Genomic DNA, 26,098 nt, shown 5'->3' on the forward strand with positions numbered 1-26,098 from the left:
TACTAGGATACACTTTCAAAATTTAAAACATGTGATTAGTACAATTGGAAAAGAGAATATACTTAATGCTTTCAAACAATTTAAATCAATAACATAAATCTTAGCCGTCTATATTATAGAAGGTTTCAGACAAGCCCAGATATATACTGAGGTCCTGCTCTTATGAAAACACAACCTGGATTTCAAGTGTGGATAACTCCAATAACTCTAGTACAAAGAGGCTCTAATACAATTGGATGACTGTAGACAGAAATTTTCCTATAATCCAATGACCATGTAAAAGCACAAAGGATCAAACCCATACTCTAACTGCATAACACATATTTGCAGTAGAGATCAACTGGACTTCATCTTTGAAATTCATGTTTAATATGAGAACTATATTGAGTTTTAAACTAGGTTTTGAGAGGGTTATTCCTTCTAGAATGTGGCCTGTTCCTGATATGATGAACTGAGTTCTTATCTGGCCTTATTAAGATAATATAGCACTTAGGGACAAAAATAAAGCCAAGGAGGGCTGCACTAGAATCCAAGATAGAGAAGACTTCCATAGCCACCATGACCTTCCCCTTGGTGCTGTGGGAGACAGGGAGGAATGTGACCCAGACACAGAAGAACACCAGCATGCTGAATGACAGGAAATTGGCTTCGTTGAATGTGTCAGGCAGATTCCGTGACATGAAAGCCATAGTAAAACTCCCAAGTGCCAAGGAGCAGAGATATCCCAGTATACCATGAAAGGCAAAATCTGAGCCTTTGTTACACACAAGGATGATATGTCCATGTTCAGCATGATAGTCTTGGTCAAGGAAGGGAGGAGAGGTCCCTAGCCAGATTCCACAGAAGACAAGGTGGATCAGAGTACACATGGGGATTATAAGGTTTGGAGCCTTTGATATTGTTAACCACCTCACCACTCTCCTTGGAAAAGTAACCTTGAAGGCAATAACCACAGTGATAGCTTTGACCAACACAGTGGCAAGAGCCACAGTGAAAGCACCTCCAAATGTGATCTGCTGCAGGATACAAGTTGTGGTATTGGGACGGCCAATGAAGAGCAAGGAACATAGGAAACAGACAGTGAGTGTGATAAGCAATGTGTAACTAAGGGTCCTATTATTAGCTTTGACAATTGGAGTGTCTCTGTGCTTCACAAAGAGTCCAAGAACCGCAGTTGTGAGTACCGAGAAGCACAGAGCTATGGTTGTGAGAGACATCCCCAAGGGGTCCTCATGATTAAGAAAACTCACAGCTTTCTGGAGGCAGTGTTTCTTCTCTGTCTCTGCATAATGACTCTCTGGACACTTCATGCACTGATCCATATCTGATCAGAAATGAAGGTGAGATTTAATCCAAGCTGAAGTTATCCCTTTTATTCTAAGCCATTTTTCTGTACTTTTCGACAGAACTGCTATCTATATCACTTTCCTGTTTTTTCAGGGACAAAGAAACACAAACTCTGTAGTGAACATTTTCATATCTATACCACCACTTCCTTATCTGATATTTCAGTTATTATTTATGTGAACTTATAAAGTGTGTTGATCCAACTCAGCCCTCTTTTCTCTTGCTTCATTCCTCAACTTTTCCCACTTTTACTTCCCATCTTAATGTGCTCTCTAATCTCTTCTTTTTACATTTTAATACTCACTGAGTGTATTCAGTGATGCTAGTATTTACATATTATGGGGGCAACAACTGGAATATGGGCAACATTTCAGAGTCCACAACCTTAAAGAAAAAGCGATGCTCCTCTTTTGGTAGTAGTTATCAATTACTAGTAGCTTCTCAGACAACCCATCTACTTTATAGTGATATAAATTAAATGCACTTAGACTTTTCTCTCTTATATACCTTCAGGCCTCTTGTGCTATTGGTGTATCTCTTTTGGAAGTTATTAGAATACTGAATTACAATACAGAACATACTTTATTTCTGAAACCACGTCATAAGTCATACCATATTATTAATTTGAATAGTGCAAAAGAAGGAATATGCCCTTGAAATTATTTTCATAAAAATACTCTTCTTAAACATAGGGTCTCAATTTTCTTATCATTATAAAATGCTTCCTGTTTTCTAATATTGACTCTTCTCTGTGGAAGCTTTAATGAATAGGCATTACTACGTTGTTACAGGCTTGACTAGTGCACTAGAGAATAGTCGTCATTCAAACAGGGGAAAGGTCAGAACTATTGAGACAGTTTTAGGGTATGAAATAAAACAGTGTTATAATATACTGCTCTTGAAAATTTATAAAGTTCATCTTGTATTTGAAGTACAAAAACAGTGATTTATGCAGGCCTGATTTCCATTGTCATTTTTTGTATGATTTTAAAAAGAAACTAATCTTTTTTTCAACTAGATTTTCAATTTTATTTTGTTGACAAATTTTATTAACATATTATTGAACTCACTTTAGTAGAATAAAACTTATTTCTACATACCTTGTAAATAATGTTTTCTTCAGCTATCGTGACACATTGTTATATCTGTTCTTAGGACCTACTTTCAAGGTATAACCTCAGGCTCTCTTATTTCCTTCCCTTTTATGTGGTGATGTTCATTTTGTTTTAGTTTTCTAAGTTTTAATGAGGACTAACATGTATAACTACATTCCTTACTAAAGGCAAATGATACATGTAAGAAAAATGACTATGTGAGTGTGTGTGTGTGTGTGTGTGTGTGTGTGTGTGTGTGTGCATGTGTGTGTGTGTGAATTTGTGCATGCATATTCACTAAAAGTTTGTTTCTTTTGAATAACAGCTTGAGGGCACAGTCTTTTACATCTCAATGTGGGAAATCCATGAAAGAAGTTGCAGAAAGAATGTAAAAGTCAGAGGTCCTGAAATACTTCAAGGGAATAGAAACTTGCAGACACAGCTGGGCAGTTGAATATATAAATTTGAGGTTTGATACCATGCATATAACATGTGAAAGCTCAGGGCAGACCAAACATCATTATGTACTGAGAGTTGGCATAAAATACTACATTTAACTGAGAAGTTATTTGACCTCATAGCTGTTATAATGAAAAAACACTTTAAACTTTAAGAATGTGGCAGTAGGAATTAGTCCATATTCCATCTGGGATTGCACTCGAAAGAGTATCTGGGAAGCAGAAACTGAATTCAATGAGTTTTTCTTAATTTTTTTAACAGAAGAGAAAAGAAGTTAGGCAGGAAAGTGGAAGATTTGGGAGGGTATGAATATGATCAAAATACATTGTATGAAATTCTCAAAGAGTAGAAAACATTTCAAAATTTCAAAATTGAAATAAATCTGGTCACAAATTTAGTATTAGGTGTGGAAATACCAGCTTTTAAAGATTTTTCTTCCCAATGAAATATGCTGTGAATATGTTCAGGACCTATTCTTCTAAATGGAGATTCTATATTCCATTGCAGCTCTTAGGTCTTGTTACAACTCTTAGTAACAGACTGTTGGAACTGCTTTAAGGATATTGTTTTATATATGGTTTCTCAGAATTGGAGCATAAAAATGGACATAATCCAATTCATTAAGGAAATTTGAAATTTTAGTTATACTCTATAGTCAATAATTATATAGTGGGGATATTAAACACAAATTGCTAATTTTCTGTTCTTGCTAGGAAAAATCATTATTAAAATAACCTATCCTACATTTATGTGAGTTTTAATTATTATTAAAATACAGTTATGAAAACATCCAATTTGTGCATTTTATTACTATGTGTTAAATTATGTGGGGAAATGAAACATATTGATTATTACAGAGAAAAGGGGTTTCCTGCAGGAAACAATAGCTGAAGTTGATCATAAATGTAAATCAATTATAAATTTCACTGCATACTCTGCACTATTTCAAGACATGGAGATGCACGTTTCATATCCTAAATAAGAGAAGAAATACATTTGTCTCACTTCTTTCTAGATATTTTTCAGTTTTTAAGATAATGCAGAATCCTGTGGAAATATAGAACCATGTCTGTAAGATTTATTCTTACCTGTCTCATTGGAAATCTCATTGTCTGCACAAGGAGTGCAATCATAGCAGCAAACAACTTTGCCCTCTAGGGAAACTTTCCTGAATCCAGGGCCACAGATCTCACTGCACACAGACTTAGGAATCTGAGAGAAAATGGAGCAAAGTTAACAAATTCTCATGGTTTAGTGAAAGTCTCAAGCCGGGCGGTGGTGGCACACGCTTTAATCCCAGCACTTGGGAGGTAGAGCCAGGCATATCACTGTGAGTTCGAGGGCAGCCTGGTCACCAAGTGAGTTCCAGGAAAGGCACAAAGCTACACAGAGAAACCCTGTCACAAAAAAAGGAAAGAAAGTCTCAATAGTATTTTTAGTATCACATAGTTAATTTGCAAGTTTTATTCCTATAAAAGTAGAAAAGGAATTTGAGCATCTGTGACCTATACACAATTGGTCTGAGGATTATCCCATTATTATACAGTTTGGATCATAATGAGGTAGAGACAATTTTGATGCACGGATGTCATAGAAGACATGACCTAAAAGGTCAAGTGGTCCTTCCAGATGGATCTTGTCTCGGAGCTTGCTTTCTAATGCATTGAGAAACTTTTATTTCCACCATGATTGTAAGTCTTGCTTGTCAACTGAACAGGACTTATCATCACCATGTATACAAATTGTTGGGCATCTCTGTGAGTGTTTCTAAAGAAAAGTTTAAAGGGTTCACTCTAAGAGTGAGCATCGTCATTCTGTAGGCTGTTTTCTCAGAATTAAGAATGAGAAAAAGGTGATTCGTGGTATTTAGTTTTTTCTATTGACTGAGAATATGATGTCATCAGGAACCTCATCCTCCTAGAGCAATCAATTTCCAAAGATAAGAGCTGAAGGCTCATACTGTCATCCAAAAGAAACACTTGCTTAAGTTACATTAGGTATGTATGTATCTTCAGTAGCAGAAAAAGTAATAACATAAACACATGCACGCTATAGTATTTCAATTCAAGGGGTGGATAAAAGAAATGGTAACTTTTTATCTTCTGTAATTTTAAGCATGGAATCAAGATGAACTATTCAAATTTCAGAAACAGTGAAGGAATTCTAATAGAGACATTGTGAATTGGTTTGAATAAAAAGTGGCAATTATAAACTCAGATATGTGAATATGTATTTCCTCAGTGGTGGTGGTATCTTGAGAGTTATTGCAACTTTAAGAGTTGCAGACTTATTGGCAGAATTATTTCAGTGGTTGGGGATTTTGAAAATTTATGATCCTCACCTAATTTCAGTATTCACTCTCTGCCTCCAGTGTGTGGACTGAGACATTTTTTTCAGCTTCCTACCCATCTCTCCATAGATACAACACACTGGCACGCCTCCTGAGTATAAAGGACCCTCAAAACCCCAGAACCATAAGTCAGATAAACTCTTTTTTTCTAAAAGTCACTTCTGGTGATGGTGTTTGATAATAGCAAGAAAATATAACTTATTCAGTTTTCTGTTGTGAATGTAGAGATTTTCTACATCAGAGTGTCCTGGGAGACATTATGAGGATTGCATATACCACTTCTCAGGTGTACTTAATTTGTGTCAAAGTGACAAAATTTAATCCATGCACCACTGAATATTTGCAGACATTTAAATCTTAAAAAGTCCTTTTTAAATAATCAGGGGATTATAAAGCACTGTCTTTTAGTAGTAATTTTTTTGTCTTTGTCTACTGGGAATTTTATAGTACTGGGATTTAATTTCAAAAGTAGAAGTTGTTATACTGGAGGATATACTGGTATTATTATAATAAGTTTAATGCATTGAGATAATATATAACCCACCTCTAAATGTCTTCTTGGCCATCGTATCATCTTCTCAGATAAAGTCAACTGTTGACTCTGTGGAGCATTGGGCAAAAAATTTCCTAGTTTTACTTTAAGTCCAAGACCCTTTGGAAAATTCCAAAAGTTGAGAATATCATACTTATCATCATCTAACTTCTGTTTCCATTCTAAAGCCATATTGGCTCCCGTGTGGATATTCCTCAAGAAAGGATGAATCTGAAAGTGATGCAAGAATATGTTTTAATGTAGGTCTGAGAGTTTGACCACCAAAGGATTATAGAATAATTCTCAATGTTCATAATCTCTGGTGTAGGACACAATAATAATGTAAGTATGATTGAACGTCAGCAATGGTGACCTATGTAAATGGGATACAATTCTACATCTTTGGAACAGTCAGCCTCAAGAACATCTTCTATACAAACTCAGAAATGGAATCGATGAGTATTGATTGAAGCAAATCTCAATTTCTTTAAAAGAAAGCTATACCCATTTACAGACAACATTCATCCCAAAGTTCATTGAGTAAAATGTGGGTACTTATGACTAAATAGTAGTTAAGAGAAAACGTTTATGTACTAACAACTTGGGATAATGAGGTTTCATGGTTTCACTAAGAAAATTCTTAGGTTTCTGGTGTAATCATTACAATGAAAAAATTGTGCAGCTATTTTTGACATAATTTTTATATTCATTAAAATCATTTCCTCCTTGCCACTAGCACCTTGTTCCTCAGCAACATGAACAGAAAGATCTCCACTGACATGGAAGATAGGATAACATGTGAAGAATCTCCTGTGGATAGACACACAAACACACACACACACACAAACACATACACACACAAATGCATATGTGAATATATACATACATATACTATATGTAAAATTCTGAAATATGTAATACCTAGTTTGGTGCCTCTGAAGACTGTCAAAATTTCACATGGTTGATGCTCTAATACAATGGAAGGAATATTACCTGCCAGGGGAAGAACACCAATCTTTCCCCATTTCTAAATGGTTGCATTTGTACTTGATGGAGACTCATCTCATGGAGACTCTGGGCCACAATATAGACAGCCTTATATGTATTGTAGCTGTCTTCACTCATTACCATGTCAAACATATATCTAGGCAGTAACTCCAAGGAATCATTGGGTTGGCAGTTCTCCAAAAGATGACAATCCAGCTTTGAAAATGAGAACTTGAAGAACAAAAACCACAATTTAGGAAGGTAATTGTCTTCTGGGTATTTATAAGGATTAACTGTTTGGATAAAATTTTTAAATTCAGCCACCTGCTCATGGTGTTGTGAAAAAATGAGACTTCCGTGGAATGAATCCAGCAAGAAATAATCAGCGATATTAGTAACATCCCACTCAGAGGTCATGACCCAGACTTTATTCGACAAAACTTGTTTTCCTAGATTTGTCATGAAACCTTGTAACAAATCCTTGTCACCATAAATGATCATAATATTGGCCAATGATGTCAAGACTTTTCCAGTATTTGTATGAAAATGAATTCCAGGTGCTTTGGATCATTTCAACAAAAGCTATGCAGACTTGATTTTTCTCCATCTTTTCTCTGATATCTGCTAGAAACTGAGTCCCTCTGTGATCATCTGGGATAATCAGACCAACCCAGATCCAGCCAAAATGAAGCGTCAAAGAGACCATGGCAAGAGACAGAGTTGTGCCTTGGGGGACCATCTGGTAGAGAGAAGTAAACTGACTTTGGTCACTGAAGATAGGCTCAAAAGGACCAACAGTGAACTGAAGAGAAAAAAAATGGAAACAAGAGAAAGAACAATGGCATTATGCACAATCCTTGTTCTGCAGAAACAGAAGGAAATGTTTAGCACAATGATGGATTCACCCTGATTTTAAAGACAAATTTCTGTGAGAGAGGTTTTCAGAAAATGACTGGCCTATTTTCTATTTTTATTAATCCTCCTTGTCTACTCCAACCTCCACTTTCTTTTACCAGTGACTGAAATAGAGGTCCATCTCAAATTGTCTGTACAATTGTCATTGATATCTCTAATCCAAATATACCTTTTTACCTATGGACACACCTGAAATGTCAGCAAAGGAGATCTGGCTCTTTTGCCCACACAACTCCTCACCTGTGGAAATTTGTAGAGCTGAAGCAGTGTCCCAATATGGGCAGATTTTACCCACGATGGTCCTGTTATTACAGCAGTTGTCTTTCTCTCCTTTAAAGAGTTATAATTACAGTGAAGACTGTGAAGTTTACTCAGGCCTGTGAGCCAAATAAGAGCATTCATAAGAATATTTTTCTTACTGTATGGGACATTATAGAAGTCAAATCCCAGAGATATGTTTGTTAAAAGATGAGGGTTCCTGTTGATCTCCTCAATGGCAAATACCAGGGCCAGAACTAACTGGTGTATTTTAAAATTATAACTGCAGAGATTGAATAAAAATATACATGAGGAAATTACAGACCACACAAAACTGCAGATTCCAACTACAAAGACTAAGGCACAAATTCCAGAATTCCTGGGTGCAGCTGGGTATTTCAGTGTTTGTGGAAACTGCAATGCCTATACATAAGCACAGTAAGAGAACTAAGACCCTAATCTTGACTGAGACTAAATGAAAGACATTCAAGGCTTTAAACATATCTCTGATTTTGGCTCCAGCCCTAGAACTTCCAGATGCCCCAAAACCTTTTCCTTGCCAATGCATGACACAAAAGACAAAGGGATTTTACCCAAATGTTGGGACCATGGAAATTCCCTGTGATACATCAATCCAAATGATTGGACCCTGTAGCCATATGTTGGCCCATATGTCAAATATGTGTGGAGAGTACTGTTAGCTAAATAAAAGAATGCAATCGAGTTAACTGTTTTAAGATCTGATAATCACGGTATCTAGTAAAAAAGAGGTCTTCTAATCAGCAAAAAAAAAACAAAAACAAAACAAAACAAAAAAAAACAAACAATCAACTGTTTAATGACTGTTTGACCCAGTAATGACTGTTTGACCCAGTACAAGACTCTACTCTTGGCCCCAACTTGAATTCAGTTTGTCTTCAATCCAGCTATCCCTCTTGCCTGATGATGACCTACAGGTGCTCATACAAGACTGTCACCAGATAAAAGATGAAACCTGGAACATGGGAGATGCAATACTTATTTTTAATAAAATTATTTGTGCCTAAACCAGGAACCTCATTCCAGGAAGAGGAACTGATTGATCTAGCCCAGTATCTTATATGGGGTAAAGGAAACTCCACTACTATATACATGGACCAACAGTTGATATGATTTCACAAGTGGGTATGTCAACTGTGTGATCTATAGAGAAAGATGGCTTCTCACTGCTGGAAAAAATAGGACATTAAAAAATATTGGCCCTGCTACGGACTAAGTGGCTACCCCTAGAAATTGATGTCCTCCATGGGCACACATTTTAACTCACTCTCTGACAGATGACACTAGAACTTGGTAATGTTCTGATGACACATACCACAAACCAGTGCTACCTGAGACTGCAGGGTAAAGAAAAAATGGTCAGTACAAAACTATATGTTGTCAGGATATTTCCTATGTCATGGCCTGATGGCAGTTGTGACAAATCTCTCCTACTTGCATCCCCCAGGTAAACACACAAAGGCTTATAGTTAATCTGTGGCTTTACTTGCCTCCCATTACATGTTGCTTCTTGAGTGTCTCACTGGTGTCTCTCCCTGCCTTCTTGCTGCCTCTCTCTTTGAATTTCCTGATGACTTTAAGCTGCTTTGCCATAAGACAAGTGGCTTTATTTATCAACCCATCAAAGCAACACATATTTGCATTGCAGAGAAAGATAGTCCTCCATCACCTATGTGTTGATGGCAGGTACCAGAGGAAAAGTTCATTCTCTCAGAAATAACTGGCTGGATTCTGGTAACAAACCTTCACCAGGCTATTCCCCTGGGTACCACAAAATTTTCTGAGTTGTTCAGATGAAGGTATGTTATAGCTATACTGGGCACACTAGCATGGCATATCTCAGCGATATACCAGGATTGTGTTAAAGTAAATAAAAACAGAGAGTCCTTACCCAGGAAGGGATCCAAATGAAAGACCAACACCCTGTCAAATGTTGGAAAAACTGACTTCAACCAAGATCTGGCTTGCTGAGGAAGGGAAAAATACTTGCAACTTTCTCATAGATACCATTTTTGAGTGGTTAGAAGTGTTCCTCATATAGTAGCTAAAAAGCTCAGGAATAAATGGATGCTCCAATTTGGCTTCCTTCTAACAATAGGGTCCAACAATATCCTGATTTTCATAACCCAAACCCTCTTAATTAATAGCTATGGCTTCAGACATAGAGCAGAAAATTCACTGTGTATCTAGACCTCAGAGTTGTCAGCTGGCAGAAAGAATGAACAGGACATCAATTGAAACTCCATCAAAATTCTCATTAGAGTCCAGAAAAAGGTGGATAGGCTTCCTGCTTTACTGTGCCTCAGTTTACATTTTCCCATATTAGGAGGAATTAACTACCTATGAGATTATATTTGGAAGAATTCCTCACCTGCTTCCAAAGCTCAGAGACAAGCAGTTGACAAAACTCTTTAATCATTTCCTTATCAAGTCACTAAAGGCATTCCAGTTCTCCACACAGGCTATTCACTGAATTATCTGAGATACCCAGCCATCTTCTGAGTCCACCACCAATTTCACCTTGCTTAAGTAGAGTGATATCCTCTGTGACAAGTGAGTAACCAAATGGACACTGGAGCTAATCTCTTAAGGACCCTACAAGGTCATTCTCTCCACTCCTCTTGTGGTGAATGTAGGTGCTGTTACATCACAGACCCACCACATCCAGATAAAGAAAGTGGAAGCCACAGATGCTATTCTCAAATGGAATGTCTCTGAACTATGGGCCCATTAATAATAAGGTTTCATTGGTCCCCAGGTTCTTGCACTCCCTACTCTATTACCTCTTACTGAATCTTGTGTTTTTCACTATGGGTACAAATACAGTGTCACAGCCCAAGCCTCTCTGCTCTCAGGACTGGACTGGAGATTGAGGATGACAGATACATGGAAGGTATTATCTGATGTGACTATAGACCAGCAACCTTTATCTTATCTTGACCTTTACTTGCTGATGCCTACTATAAGTGTTTGGCTGTACTGGAGAAATGAAGGACGTGAGAGTTTATCTTTTAGATAGTAATACAAAGTTTACGATTCCATGCATTCCCTGTGGCTTTGTCACCTAGTTGCCAGCATCAAGGAGGCTTCCATTGTAAAACTGGAAAGTCCTAAAATGATTGATTTAAAAAGATTGTGGTCTTTGGGAAATAGGAATAACCTAAGAAATCAGACTCTATTATGTAGGTTGGACCTTAGGGATTGAGTTATATCATTCCCATCCAAAATCAGCCAGAATTGCTGGTTATGCTTAGACCATGCCCTCATACTACATAGAGATATGAATTCAATAGACTGTCAGCCCATTGACTGACATACTCACAGTGACTGTGGGTAGCCTTAATTAAATTAGGAGACTTACAAGGGACAAAGAAATCTAATATCCCAAATTTTTAATCTACATACTTTTCCTTATTTGGATAGCTGATATTCAGCATATAAATATAAATCGTCCCATTATATATATAGAAATCATATATATAGAAATATATATATATATATAAATCGTCACATTATATATAAATAATATTTATATATATGTATATGTATGCATATGTATATGCAATATTACTTGGCCTTTGGGACTACTTGGTGGACATATACAAATGGATTGACTCAATGGCTATTCTAATTGTTTACAAATTAAGTAGATATGTTGATCAGAACTTACAGGCATTAAAGTTCCTGTTTCTGAATTAAAAAACAGATTTCTTTCCAGAAATAAATGTTCCTACAAAATTGGAGAGGATTAGAGTTCTCATGAAATATAGGAAAGTATGTATGGATTTGGGAGAAAACAGGTTTCTCTTTACTAATTGATGAGGAGCAATTAGAGAAGTTCTTGGCATGGTGATCTATCACCTGCATGTGAGACCTGAGGCATGACTGTGCAGGGACGCACACAAAAATTTTGGTAAAAATACCTTATAAATTCTCTATTATGTGCAGTCCAATAGACTAAGTCATGTTGCCTCAAAAGAAAACTTACGTTAATCTGGAAAGTGATATGTAATTTTATGTTTGTATATCATATCATCTGAATAGTTATAATAGTCCTAAAGTAAAATCTGTTTAAAAATTTAGACCACACAAAAACCAATGTAGTGAAGCAAAATTCCTGCCCACAGCTAGTACATTTTGTAATCTTGATAATTAAGATGACCATTTCTAGGCATGTCAAAATTCTATGCATGAAAAGAGACAAAGAACCTTAGAAAGCAGATGTATTCCCTCTTTGAAAACATATATGCACTCTCACAGTGTAATAAAGGATGTAATCAGAAGCCTTACAAATAATTTTAGCTTTGAGATACATACACTTCTTGTTCCCCAACTTGTATTAAAAAATTAGGAAAGGTATTTTACAATGGAAAATTTTGAGGGAGGAATGGAAAGGGAGAAAGTCACACATACTACTCTTTTGTAGTAACAAAAACATTTCCCTACTGCTGTGGGATGTTCTGTATGGCAAATGTGTTGCTAATTAGTCAAAAAATAAAACACTGATTGGCCATTGGCTAGGCAGGAAGTGTAGGTGGGACAAGGAGGAGAATAAAGCTGGGAAGTGGAAGGCTGAGTCAGAGAGACACTGCCATCCGCCATGATGAGAAACAGCATGTGAAGATGCCGGTAAGCCATGAGCCATGTAGCAAGGTATAGATTAATGGAAATGGATTAATTTAAGCTGTAAGAACAGTTAGCAAGAAGCCTGCCATGGCCATACAGTTTGTAACCAATATAAGTCTCTGTGTTTACTTGGTCGGGTCTGAGCGGCTGTCGGACTAGCAGGTGAGAGAGATTTGCCCTGACTGTGGGCCAGGCAGGAAAACTCTAGCTACAAATGGCGTCCAACGTGGTGGCAAGAGTTTCCATCTAAAAACCTGAGAAAAGATTCTAAAACGGAGCTAAAAACAGCTTCCTAATTGTCTCTCTCAAATGAGCGGCAGCTGCAGGTTTGAGCTACTTATGGGTTCCTGGCATGTGCGCTCGACCTGCATATGGCGGGAATGTGGCCTCTGCAAGTGGCACATTAAGCTGCAAGGTGGATTTAGCCTTTGCAGGTACAAAACAAAAAAAGAGGTTTTTGGGCTACACGCTGCTTTGATAGAAGCATAGACCCACGATAGCTCCCAGAGCTGGCAGAAAATGTACCGCTGCCATGTTGGGAAGCTGAGGTGGGCGGAGCCAGCAGCCACAGCTGCTGCAGTTTAAAGCAATAGATTCACAATAAGACAGATTCAGATGTAATAGTTTACAATGTGTGTAAAAATGTACGTAGGCTCGAAAGAGAAAGAAAAGGAATATATATAGTTATATAAAGAAATAAATAGTTTTTAAAAATAAAGTCTTTAAAGAGACAGTAAAGGTAGTATAAAAATAAGCCACGTAAAAATGAATATTACACAGAGAATCTGGATTGTGTTGTCTTTGGGATTTTTAACTGCAGAAAAACATTTGATTGTAAAAGCTGTTGAGTTATGGCAAAATGTATATTTTAGAGATACCTTGACTTCAAAATTTGGATATAAGGATATGTTACTTTCGAAAGGAGTCTCTGTTTTTGTTACCACAGAAAGCCAGAGGCTATGGATTTGTTCCAGATTAAGATACATCAGGTCTGACCAGCCAAGACCCCCTGAAAGGTCTCCAATGACACCATGGCCCAGATGATCCAACATCCAGAATGGTTTGAAGGCATCTGGCTCAGATGATACAGCCTCATGGACTATTCCATAATTCTAAAATTTTCTTTGTTTCCCCATAAGATACAGCGTCCCCCTCCAGCAGGAAGTAGTAAGAGAAGCTACGCCCAAATTCCCAAATTATATGTAATTTTACTTTGTTAAGGTTAAAACCTTCCTTTTTGAAAAAAAAAAATAAAGGGGAAGTGCTGTGGGATGTTCTGTATGGCAAATGTGTTGCTAATTAGTCAAAAAATAAAACACTGATTGGCCATTGGCTAGGCAGGAAGTGTAGGTGGGACAAGGAGGAGAATAAAGCTGGGAAGTGGAAGGCTGAGTCAGAGAGACACTGCCATCCGCCATGATGAGAAACAGCATGTGAAGATGCCGGTAAGCCATGAGCCATGTAGCAAGGTATAAATTAATGGAGATGGATTAATTTAAGCTGTAAGAACAGTTAGCAAGAAGCCTGCCATGGCCATACAGTTTGTAACCAATATAAGTCTCTGTGTTTACTTGGTCGGGACTGAGCGACTGTGGGACTAGCAGGTGAGAGAGATTTGCCCTGACTGTGGGCCAGGCAGGAAAACTCTAGCTACACCCTACCACAAACTTAATTTTATTTCTGACTTAGTAAGAAACAACCCTAAGTGGCCACACACTTGTCATTGTGTATTATGACCACATCCATGAAAATGAGATTAAAAACTTGTTAGAAATGCATGATAAGACATGTAAAAGAGAAAAATGATTCTGGTAGTAAAATCTTAGTAAATAATTAATTTAACGAAAAAACTTTGAAAACAGGCATAGCTGTGTGACAACAAGTAACTATTGCCAACTTCTAAATCTGACATCCTTAGTGCTAAATCAGTGGTATCTAGCATATGCAAACTTGTTACTCTACCATCACATCCCTCCATAGTAACAACTTTTAGTGGCATCACCTCTTTTTACACGAGTACATGTAGACTTCTAGACTGTCCGGAAGAGCCAGGTAAACTTTTTTTTTAATTTTTATTTTGCAATACAATTCAGTTCTACATATCAGCCACGGATTCCCTTGTTCTCCCCCCTCCCGCCCCCCTCACCTTTCCCCCAGCCCGCCCCCCATTCCCATCTCCTCCAGGGCAAAGCCTTCCCCACAGACTGAGATCAACCTGGTAGACTCAATCCAGGCAGGTCCAGTCCCCTCCTCCCAGGCTGAGCCAAGTGTCCCTGTATATGCCCCAGGTTCCAAACAGCCAACTCATGCACAGAGGACAGGTCCCAGTCCCACTGCCTGGATGCCTCCCAAACAGTTCAAGCCAATCAACTGTCTCACTCATCCAGAGGGTCTGATCCAGTTGCCCCCCGCCCCAGCCATTGGTTCATATTGCATGTGTTTCCGCTAATTTGGCTATTTTTCCCTGTGTTTTTTCCAATTTTTGCGCTGGTCTGGATTTCAACAATTCTCACTCATACAAACCCTCCTTTCTTAAGGGATTTATTCATTTCATCTTTCACGACATCTATTATAATCTTACATGGTGTTTTAACATCTTTGTCATGTGCTTCAATTATGTTGCAATCAATACTCAGGGGCTACTTCAGTACTGTTGTGGGACCCTAGTGGGGACATAGAGTTCTGGTTGTTAGTGATTGTATTTTTACATTGATGTCTAGACATCTAGGTTTGGGATGATCATAATTCTAGGTGTTGATATCTAGACTAGTCTTTATTTTGTGGATTTTTAAATTTTTTTTTTGCGTTCTTCACTTCTTAGGAGAGTACTGCGGGTGTGTGTTATCTAGTAGGAACTTTGTCTAAGATCATGACAATTTAGGTCTCTGGGGCTTCAGGGTAAAATATGCTTCTCATTATTGGGAGACGACAATGACACTTAGAAATACAGATGAGTCAAGAGGCTGTCTGAATGAGTCCAAAGGCAGAAGGATGTTCCACTAGGACCTTCTTAGTTGCCAAGGAATGGGTGCAGGGACTGAGGAGAGTCCTGCTGGCATTGTGGGATGAGATAACGGGATGTGGCGAGAAAGGTTTTAAGAAAGGATCTGCATAATTGACAGGGGATTCATACATTGAAGAAGGAAGTCCAGGGGTTGGTATGGAGTAAAAGAGGCAGAGGTGAAGATCTGCAGTTAGCTACCTGCATTCCTAAATTGAATGAAAGTAGATTATATTTATATGAAATGTTCTGGTTGTGCTTTTTCCTCCCTCTACTTCACCTTGTTTCTCCTCATTTCCCCTCCCATCTGGATCCACCCCTTCTGTACTATTAGAAAAGAAACAAGCTTCTGAGGGATAGTGATAAAATAAAGTAAGACCACAAATAGGAAAAGGACAAAACCAGCAAACAGATGGAAAATATCCCAAGAATACGAAAAAGAAACATATACTCACAGAAACTCACTTTTTCACACACTCAGGACTCCAAAATACCATTAATCCAGAAGCTTCACTGTTGATTCAGAAAGAGAGAGAGAGAATTAAAAGAAAATTAAAAATTAAGAACCAGAAAGATAAATTTAAAATAATAAAAAAGGCCTGACACAACACAATGAGACAAGGAACTTTCAAAGGTGCCTTTGAGTTGTTTCCTTTGGTCCATCTAGTACTGGGAATGCAGTCTACTATTAAAAGAAATTGGTTTCCCCAGTGATACTCCCTTGGAAAAATCGGAATTTTCATTTGTAAGTGATTAGGAGTTGGAGATAGCTATGTAGTTAGAGGTGAAGGGACATATCCACTTCTCCTTTCGGCTCAAGGATCCCATATGTTTCTACTTTTCAAAATTACTATGAAATTTTGAAGGTTACTTCTATGATCTAGCAAGTCTACACCAATATAAAAAAGATGAAAATGTGTATAATGAAAATCAGTTTTACAGAAGCAATGAACACAGTAATAAGAAGTAAATAACACATGGTCTACAGAGGTAAGTAGTTACAGTAAGCTATTCTGAAGTATTCCCATTATTGTATTAAAATGTATGGTTATTCTTTCAGAGACAAATACAAGCAAATTTGTGAATATTATCTGTTTATAAGTAGAACATGGATAAAAAACCATGTGAGGCCATTCAATTAATTTTTTTGCAAGAGAAGTATCTAAGATTAATTAGGTAAAAGCATTCTTATTCACTGACTATTCACTGGTATATCAAATAGAATAGCAAGGTAACTTATGCCATTATGAAGGTAACTTCATGCAAAATAATTTGCACTACAAAGAGGAGTGTCATTGTTTTGTTGGAGTACTTAAATTTTATGAAAAAAAAACAATAGTCTTTAATGGTCAAAAATCATGTGAGATATTCAAATATACATATAAAATAGCACATAAATTATATATTTGTGTCTGTGGCACACCACATCCACATTTCTTATGTGATAGTTTCTTTATTATACTGCACATATACTGGTGATTGAAGACACTATTGTACATTAATAAAAACCACACAATTTACTAGCTTCCCATATGATTACTGTCTTCTATTCCTTATACAAGCAAAGGAGAGTGGGTTTTCAATGGGAGTCATGGTTCATCTGAAGACAGGGACTCTTAGCTGGAAAGCAGTCAGAGGATAGTGCAGTCATGATGACTATGAGCCAACTTGGATTATACTGAAGAGATAAACTTGCCTGTAAGAGGCAAGAAAGTGTAAATGCAGACAAAGGTGCTCACCAAGAGCAGAATGGTCTTTGCGGCTCTGGACTCAGTTGAAGATCTGAAGGAGAAATGGCTCCTATGAATGTGCTTTGTTTTCTTTTTGTTTCTATAGAGGATGCAAACAATGCAGTCACTGGACCACAGCATCATTTTCATGAACAAGACATCAGTATTTTAGAGTAATACTGCATAGAGGTTGTCAATGGCCTCCTCATGACAAAGAGAAGATCATTACTCAAACCCTCTTAGATTTGTCATGTTCTATGGCACATGCAGTCATGTTCATAGGTTATTTACAATAGGGGACAGGATCCAGCTCAGGCATCCAAAATAAGCAATGTAACTTGGAGACTTCACTTTAATCTTTGTTCATCTAGAGCCATTAGGCCTGGAAGACACTCAGGAAGCTGGTGTTGCTGAAGAACAAACCCCTCCATATTCTGTGAAGATAAAAGAGGAATTTGCACCCAAAATCATCAAGAAAGACTTTCCAGTCCAAAGCAGCCATTGTCTGTGGCAGTCTTCTACATAGGGGAGTTAAGAACTTGGCTGCAACCAAGTGCTACCAGATTCAGTCTTTGGACCTTAACTTGCACACAGTGATGTGAAGAAACACATAATGGTAAAGGAGATAAGAATTTCCCAGGAACCCAAGAATATCACTCCCATGGTGAACTCAACAGCTACCATGCTCTCAGATCTTGCTTGTTAAGCCTGAAGCTGTCCGTTAAAATGTTAAGCACAGGCTGCATGCACTGTCCAATCTTCCAATTCATAGTTAGTCTCTCCGTGTGCTTCTTCAACATGTATGGTTTTATAATAAAGTTTTGTTTCAAAGAGTGGCTTTAAACCTTTAGACACTTGATAGATTACAGGTACCTACTATGAAGGCAGCACTCATTTCTTCCATAGATCTCAATGTACTGAAAATCAAAGATCTGGAGGACATTACACTGATAAATAAAAGTGAGAAAAATTTTGTTCAATTAAATACTTGTGTATTCATACTTGATTAGTGATCAGGTTATGATTTGAAACTGACTTAACACTGATGTGGAAAAACAAGATATCTCAGTATCTAAAATAAAATGTAGTTTAGTTGAAAAAATAAAGAGCAATGCAGTTAGATTTGTTCTTATACGATTATACTATTTTAATCTACCATTGTATAATTTTTGCAGTAAAAATTTCCAAGTTTATAATCTATTATTTGACAAAATTAAGGCATGAAGAAAAATAGAGCTGGAACCTGTGTCATGGACAGATGTGTATTGTTAAAAATATTTCAAATCCCAGATTAGTATATAATCATTTATTCATAATGATATTAAAAGCACACAAAAATATAATTTCCAACAGCTTAACTCAAATACAATGGATTAAAATATATAAAGAAAAAATAACCAAAGACAAAACTTGTGAAGTATGCTCAGTATTGCCAATGATTAGATGACACATTAAAGAGCTATAACTAAGTATATAATTTTTTCTCTAAGAATTTATTTATTTAATTTGTTCATTTTATATCCTGATGGCAGTCTTCCCTCCCTTCTATCCTCCCATTTCCTTTCCTCTTCCCCTTTACCTCTCTCAATCCACCCATCCTCCATATTCACTCAGAAAATGTCAGGCCTCTCATGGGCATTGGCAAAGCATGGCATATGAAGCTGCCGTATGTCCAAGCATCTCCCCCTGTATTCAGGCTGGGAAAGGCAATCTAGCTTGAAGAATAGGTGTCAAGACCTAATCAAAGGGACAGGGATAGCCCATACTTCCATTTCCATGAGTCCTACAAATAGATAAAGCTATAGTACTGTCACTAATATACAGAAGGCCAAGGTTGGTCACATGAGCTGAGCATATAATTTTCTTAGGAATAAGCAAGACTGATAAATAAGACTACTGTCATGACCATGTACACATGCTGCTCTGTGTTGGTCTGAAGGGTCTCATTACTATAGAATTTACATAACTGATTTCTATACATCAAACTGATGTTAATATCTATACAAGATTTAGGTTCAAAGCCTTACTGTGCAGCATGAACGAAGACTGCAGTGCACCCCTGAACTTGCAGTGTCCTCTGATTGAGTTGGTATGTTAGATGCTCATTCTTGTGATAAAAGGGAAACAGTTCTTTAAACAAAATAGAAGATTATATGCATATGACTGGAGTTGTTGGGAGTACATAATGCTAATGCTCATGTTAATCTTTAGGTGCCTTAGTTGAATTTAAGAGATTGGTGTAGCTAGAGTTTTCCTGCCTGGCCCACAGTCAGGGCAAATCTCTTTCACCTGCCAGTCCCACAGCCTCTCAGACCCAACCAAGTAAACACAGAGACTTATGTTGCTTTCAAACTGTATGGCCGTGGCAGGCTTCTTGCTAACTGTTCTTATAGTTTAAATTAATCCATTTCCATTAATCTATGCCTTGCCACGTGACTCGTGGCTTACCAGCATCTTCACAAGCTGTTTCTCATCGTGGCAGCTGGCAGTGTCTCTCTGACTCAGCCTTCCACTTCCCAGCTTTATTCTCCTCCTTGCCCCGCCTATACTTCCTGCCTAGCCAATGGCCAATCAGTGTTTTATTGATTAATTAGCAACACATTTGCCATACATCCCACAGCAGATTGGAGCATACAGTTCCTATTTCCTAGTGTGCTGAGTTAAAGACAAATCAGCCTCTAAGCACTAAATCCAGTTTCTGCCCATGATGACTGGATCCTTTAGGTTCCTCTCCTTCTTTACTGTGTGCATGTGGACAATGCAGGACCAGTTGCTGGGAAGGTGACAATTCAAAGGAAGATACCTGCTGAGGGATGAGCACAAGAAGGGTTTTAGAACAACTCTCAGGACTTTGAAAACTTGGTGTCATTATCACTTGGATTAAATCAGAGCAGTGTAAGTGGAGAATCATCTCTATGTAGGTGATCTATTGTTTTATGGTCTACAAACTCTGTTATCTGTTGTAAGGTAATGTTTCTCTGGATTTATTCCGATTGTTGAGGTCTTGTCTTTATGCCATTTACAAAGTCACATAGTTTTCTGGTGAGGTCACTTACCTGTACTCTTTTGATTGTCTTTGACTTCTGGACTCTGACTAGGAGTGCACTTGGAGACAATACATGGTGAAAACCTGCTGTTCTCAGTCCCATGATCTCTGTGAACAGCAGGTGAGCTGCAAGGAGGAATCCAGTGCCTGAGACATGGGTCTTGGATCTGAGACCTCCCCTCCCCTCAGTCCTGAAATTTTCACCTGCAGTAGTAATAGGTTCACAGGGCTGTGGAGTCAAGAGCTTTTCAGAGCAATTTTTCACTGGTAACATTAGTTAAAACAGGAAAATTTTCTTGATATCATGGGTAAGACCTCATGAAAACGTCAATATTGCAGCTCTCTATAGGATGTGTAGTCAGCCACACTGTACCTCATCTAGGCAGCTGGACATCTGAGGCTATCCTCCCCTAATGCTTTTCTGCTTCTTTATCACTGGAGAGAGGTCCTTGTGAAAGAAACTGGCTTCCGCCTTCCCAGACATGGGAATTTGTTTTTCTCATGAGTACAGTGGAGCCCTTATGTCCTCCTGAGGTACTGTTTGAACTCAGAGGAAACAGATATACAGCAGAGGTGGCTGGTCTCACCAGCGGGTGCACAAATGATGACAAAGGTATCCATTTCACAGAGTTCATCTATAGTTATGTAGAGAAAGATTCAACACAGGGTTCCCCTCTCTGGTGCTTGTTCAGATGTTGAAAGGCCCAGTATTATGAAACCAGAATACATGCAGCAATAACAAGATCAAACCGGTATGAGATCTTGACTCTAAGCAAGGAAAAGCAGCTCTGGCACTGTAGTATCCCTTTCCAATGTAGGTACTCCATGGAAGGGTCAGGGATTTAGGTCAGAAAGTTGATTAACAAGAACAAGTCTGATTTGAACACATGATCATGATGATGATTGATTAATGAGAAAGTTTTGCTGTTTTCCTCTTTCTGTTTTTTTAGGACACTCTTTAAAACATTGGTGTTAGCTCTTGAAAGGGTTGGTGGAAGTCAGCAGAGGACACATCCAGTCTTGGACTTATTCTGTAAAACCATTTTTATGATTCTTCTTCAGTCTTCTATAATTTCTTATGCCTTTTGGATTTGTGTAATTGTGTAATTACAATTTTGTAATTGTGTCAGATCATATATTTCTAGGAATTGGTCTACTTCTATATTTTCCACTTTTTTATAATAGAAATTTTAAGCTGTTTCCTAATTATTCACTAGATTTTTTGGAGATCTGCTAAGAAACCTGTTTTCATGGAAAATTTTATAATCTTTGTTCTTACTTTTCCTTCAGTTTTACAAAAAGCTTCTCTTAGTGCAGTAATCTGTGTTCAAAGTTGTCCCCTTATCTTTTGTTTATTTATTAACTTATTTATCTAGAGACAAGATCTCTCTATGTAGCCCCAGCAGCCCTCAACTTTTCTTCATAGAACAAATGTCCTTCAGCTTATAGAGGTCCACCTGTCTCTGCCTTCCCAGTGCTTGGGTTAAAGCAGTGGCCTCCTTAAGTTTTAAACCATATTTTCCCATGCCATGCTGATGAGTAGATGCTAATGAGAGGCCTGATATCCCTCTGTTGTGTTTAAACTTTCAGAGTGATATCCTACACTGTCAAGTCTGCCTGTTGTGTACTGTGTTTTCTTATATGATTCATTGAGTCGTTCAATTCCACTGTTTTTCTTTTTAAATTAACTTTACCTAGTTCACTACATATTCTGGGTTTTAATACACTGGGGTGTTGTTGATTGCTTTTCTTCTTTTGTGGGCCCCACAACCCAGCTTCCAAATAAATCACACACAGAGGCTAATTCAACTTATAAATGCCTGGCCTTATCTTGGCTTATTTCTTGCCAGCTTTTCTTAACTTTAAATTATCCTGTCTATCTTTTGCCTCTAGGCTTTTCCATTTCTATTCTTATATACCTTTCTTTGTTTCTTACTCCATGGCTTGCTATTTAGCTGTATGGCTGGGCCCTGGAATCCTCTTCTTTTTCTTCCCTTTTTTCCCCTTCCAGATTTCTCCCTCTATACATTCTTACTGCCTGTAAGCCACACCTATTCTTTCTCCTTCTTTGCTATTGGCCATGCAGTTCGATATTAGACCATTTGGTGTTTTAGACAGGCAAAGAATCACAGCTTCACTGTCAAAGAAACATAAACAAAAGTAACACAACTTAAAATAATATTCCCCAACACTGGGGTATGGTTAGCGGAGGAGTTTTCTTTTGTACTTTGCTTCCTCTTTATGCTACTGACTGTTTTCTTTGTGAAGCATAAGAGTTTTCTCTTTCTGTCTGTACTTTCTCAGGTATTTCCATACTACTCAGGAAGTCATTGCCTTTACATTAATGCTGAAATGAATCTGTTTCTATAGTAATTTTAATTTATTGTTTTATGTTAAGGTGTTTCATCATCCTAAATTGAGTTGTTCACAAGGTAATTCGTAAGGACCTAGTTAAACACAGTGCAGGTGAACACTGACTTTTATAGCATCTTCTCTTTTTAAAGATTCTCTTTTCTGAAGAAGTGTTGGTTAGATTCCTTATAAGAATCCCATAGGTGCACACAATTGGGCCTTTGCTTTGTGAACTTCTACCATGCCACATTTATTTATTTATCTGTTGTTATTGCACCTTCAAGCATTATTTTTTTACTAACTAATTTTCCTCTGGGTCTAAACATGGTATGTCTGATTTTAAGTAATATGGTAACTTTGCTACTGCCTTTTCTGCTCAAGATTGATTTGAATGTCTGGACATTTGGAGAACTGCCTTATGAGTTTTTGGACTAATTTTCTGTATTTCTGAGAAGCCTGACACAGGAATTTCTATAGAGATTGGATTCAACTCACTGTGATGTAGCCATGATAACTGTATGATACTGATGCATAATGAAAAAGGGCAGTCTTTGCATATACTAGATTTGTCTGCAATTTCTGTGTTCAATGTTTCATAGCTACCATTAAGAAGCCTTTTATCTCCTTGTGTAAGCTATTTGGGTTTTTTAGGCTTTTTGAAAATATCATGAGTGGTGATGGTTTGGTTTTGGTTTTGTTGTCTTTTGTGTTGTCTTCCTGTTTCTTCTTAATATTTTTTTCCTTGCAGACTTTTTCTTTTCATTTTTCTTTTTTCCCCTTTTTTTAAAAAAAATAAATTTTTATCTCTTCAGTTTGTCACTTTCCTTTTCAGGCAGGTTTTCTTTGTATTTAATTACTCATTTGACCTTTCAATTGATAACATATTCCTCATCTTAAACATACTCTTAATACAAAATAGAGGTTTGTAAATGTTCATCTTATTGACCTGGAAATCAGATACCTACATTCCCACAGATTTTCCTTTGTAAAATTCTTGTTTTGATTTCCTTTACTGTTGCAGGCTGACATTGCTCCTCTACAGTTAAGGACCATCCTACATTGGAAATCGTGGTCTTGTTGTGTTCTGTGAAGCTATGTGACACCACGGGCTGACAAAATGTTATTTTCTGTGACTTTGTATAAGCAAGTTATTTAGAAGATGTAGCATCTTAAATGCTTATCTTCCAACAATGTTAAATGGAATAGGAAAAGAGAGGGCAAAAACAAGAAAAGAAACAAGTGGTCTGCAGGTTCTGTAGTAGTGAGGGGTCATGTGACATATTGGCGCTCTATCTTTTTTCACCACCTCTAAGAGTAAAGGAAGTAGATGGATGATAGAGCTTCAACATGTACATGCAGATTTCTCATATTTGAGCATGATTTCTGTAGATAATCACAGGCTATTCCTGTAACAGTAACCAGCCTCAAGTCATGAGATTAACTCAGTAGATGTTTGTACATTAATGTGTAAAGGGGTGCAAACAGAACAAAGACAGCAATACCTCACAATTTAAACTTTCTTCCAGAAGTTTCCATCACTCCAGGATCATGATACTCAATAGTTACCACAGTCAACTTAATCTCTAGGAGAAATCATAGCCCAGCTGATTCTGACCACACAGTCTTTACTTCTAATATTTTGTATGCTGCTCTGTATGTCTGATTTTATACATGCAAGAGCAAATGTACATTTTTTGTGTGTTGCTATTTTGAACAGGTATGTGATGTTAGCTTTCTGGTTTTCTAACTCTCTATATTCTTCTATGAGGCAAAGTGTTTCAAAAATCCCAGCATGCATAATCAGTCTGTGTTGTTCACAGGCTAGGCAGTGATTTCAAAAAATCATCTTGCCTCTTGCCTCCAGTAGTAGGATTGTAGACCTCCACCATCACTCTTGGGATTTCACAGATGCTAAGGCTCTAATCACTAATCCTTATGTTTAGGTAGTAGGTACTTTATCCACTGAGCCACCTCCCAGACCCCCTTATTCCATGTACAATTTCAACAAGAATGTCCACTACTGAAGTGTTTGCTTTTATAAGAGGGGGCCAAAATTCTATGTTATTATACTGTAGAGGGCATGAGCTCCTTGTGCTCACAGATACACTCTTGGGATTCCAGGAATGTTAAACAGGCATGGTTGACTCTTTAAAGAAAGGGATATATGTAACTTCTTTTCTACCAAGAATGTTGTGACTGGATGTAATTAATAGTATGCAGACCTGTGTTATCTGTGGGGCCAGGCCACACCTGAATTCCCCAGAGTATTTTGCTTATCCAAGACACTTAGTTCCTAGGCTTTCAAGCATTGTTTCTCAGTCAATAGAATCTGTCCTTGTAGGAGCTATCCCATGCACTTTGCAATAGCCTAGGTGTTGTCTCTATTTCCAGGACACACCTGACTCCCACAGACTTTTATGCCTATTTCAATTCCTCTCTTTAGACCTTATGCTTAGGGTTATTTGTCAGTTAATAGAACCCACCTTTGTGGAAGAGAGCATATGTACTTTCTAAAATGTTTCAATGTTAACATGTCTTAAACCTTGTTGTACACATGGTAATAAATTAATTATCATATGAAAACCTTTCCCCAAATTTGTGCTGTGCTTAAACATGCCTAAAATAAACTGCCCAGACTCTAGAAATTTGAGTCAACAATGGATAATGAGTTGTATTGAACTGGATTTGCTTCTTTCCTCAAGTGCATCTTACTCTATAGGCCCTGATGTTTGCAAACAGACCCACTATATCCCTTGAGGGAAAACTTGAATTCATGTGCACAAAACTGGATTTGTGAATCAGCATAACAATGTATAAATTTATTGAAACTGTCACTGTTAAATCCCATAAGCAACATATGAGCAATCAGGAAAATTAAAAGTACTTCAAATTTATATATCTGGTACAACAGAATTCATACAGATGTATTCTACAACTTTAAATATAATCAGTTACATTGGTCTGTGCTGGGAAAAGTTATATGTCACCACTCATTGTTTAGTTACATGAGAAGCATCAGGCAGCACATTTGAGATTGAATATATTATTCTTACATGTATAATCTGCAGGCAGACTTTGGTTTAGTTTGGGAAATTCATTGAACAAAGAATATCTGACTTGTTTATAAAAAAACATTTTCCAGATACAAATCAGTGTTTAGGACCAAGGTGTTAGAAATGAAACATAATTATGTCATGACTCCTAAGAGAAAGTGGGACAGAGAATGCAGTACACAATTGGACTTTCAGAATAAGGTTTTAAACACAGAATGTGGAATTATCAAAAGGCATTAACAATAAAAATCAATAGATGGAATTTGAAGAAGTGTAGAAAACAGATATTAGATCATAAGTTTTCTATCT

General features: G+C 37.4%; 1 pseudogene; it reads right to left on the minus strand.

Annotated features, from left to right (window-relative positions):
* Nucleotides 1-395: 395 nt before the first annotated feature.
* On the minus strand, nucleotides 396-7,508 carry LOC131903644 (vomeronasal type-2 receptor 116-like; annotated as a pseudogene).
* Nucleotides 7,509-26,098: the final 18,590 nt, after the last annotated feature.

This window comes from Peromyscus eremicus, chromosome 1 (assembly GCF_949786415.1).
Source record: "Peromyscus eremicus chromosome 1, PerEre_H2_v1, whole genome shotgun sequence".
Taxonomy (NCBI): domain Eukaryota; kingdom Metazoa; phylum Chordata; class Mammalia; order Rodentia; family Cricetidae; genus Peromyscus; species Peromyscus eremicus.